The following is a 1193-nucleotide window of genomic DNA, read 5'->3' as shown; positions in this document are numbered from 1 at the left end:
TGCTCAGATTAGTTGCATGTAAGGCAACCACCCTACCTGCTGTACTATCACTTCAAACCCTACTAAGTAGGATTTTAAATGGCAATTTCATTTACCACCTATAAGACGATAATTTGTTTTTTTTTTTCTACAGTAAAACCTGTCTCTGAGGGGCAATATGGTTTCCATTCCACATTTACAATTACAGTTACATTTTGTATTCAGTAAAAGTGGCAATGTGGAGATTCCCGCCTGAAGCCCAGTGGGGGAAGCGCCCGTCCATCTCCAAGGGACCTGACCACCAGTCCCTCGGCTCCTCCCCTCCAGGTGGGTCGGCAGCGTCCAGCCGGGAAGTGCTCCTGCCCCCCCAGCCGCGTCTCAGATTCCCGCCTGGAGCCCAGTGGGGAAAGCGCCCGTCCATCTCCGAGGGACCGGACCACCAGTCTCTCGGCTCCTCCCCTCCAGGTGGGTCGGCGGCGTCCAGCCGGGAAGTGCTCCTGCCCCCCCAGCCGCGCCTCAGATTCCCGCCTGAAGCCCAGTGGGGAAAGCGCCCATCCATCTGCGAGGGACCCGACCACCAGTCCCTCGGCTCCTCCCCTCCAGATGGGTCGGCGGTGTCCAGCCGGGAAGTGCTCCTGCCCCCCCAGCCGCGCCTCAGATTCCTGCCTGAAGCCCAGTGGGGAAAGCGCCCGTCCATCTCCGAGGGACCTGACCACCAGTCCCTCGGCTCCTCCCCTCCAGGTGGGTCAGTGGCGTCCAGCCGGGAAGTGCTCCTGCCCCCCCAGCCGTGCCTCAGATTCCCGCCTGAAGCCCAGTGGGGAGACTGTAGACCACCCTTCCTCCATTCCAGGATCCTGGGTGGGTGTCGCCTGGGACAGGCTCGGGGCGTGGCCACCAGGAAAGGGGCGTGGCCTCTTAAAGTGGGCGTGGCCTTCTCCTTGGCGGCCGCAGTTATATCACTCACATCAAGTACTCAGGACTCCCATCCCACAACTTGCTGCCTAATACCAACCAAACATTTCCCACCTCTTCTACTGCAATCCAACAATAACCCACTTACCTACTCAAGTTCCAACAAGCACCTGTTTGAAAACAGCTGTATAAGTTCATTTCCAAATAGCACCTCCTCCAAAAGTTTCACTCAATGTCTGTTATAAAACAAAGAATAACGCCTGACTGAGAAGAACGTCAAACTCAGAAACGTAGAAGGGTGC

This window comes from Sorex fumeus, unplaced genomic scaffold (genome assembly GCF_029834395.1).
Source record: "Sorex fumeus unplaced genomic scaffold, SorFum_2.1 ptg000134l, whole genome shotgun sequence".
NCBI classification, from domain to species: domain Eukaryota; kingdom Metazoa; phylum Chordata; class Mammalia; order Eulipotyphla; family Soricidae; genus Sorex; species Sorex fumeus.
Note: the sequence above shows the minus strand (reverse complement) of the source record.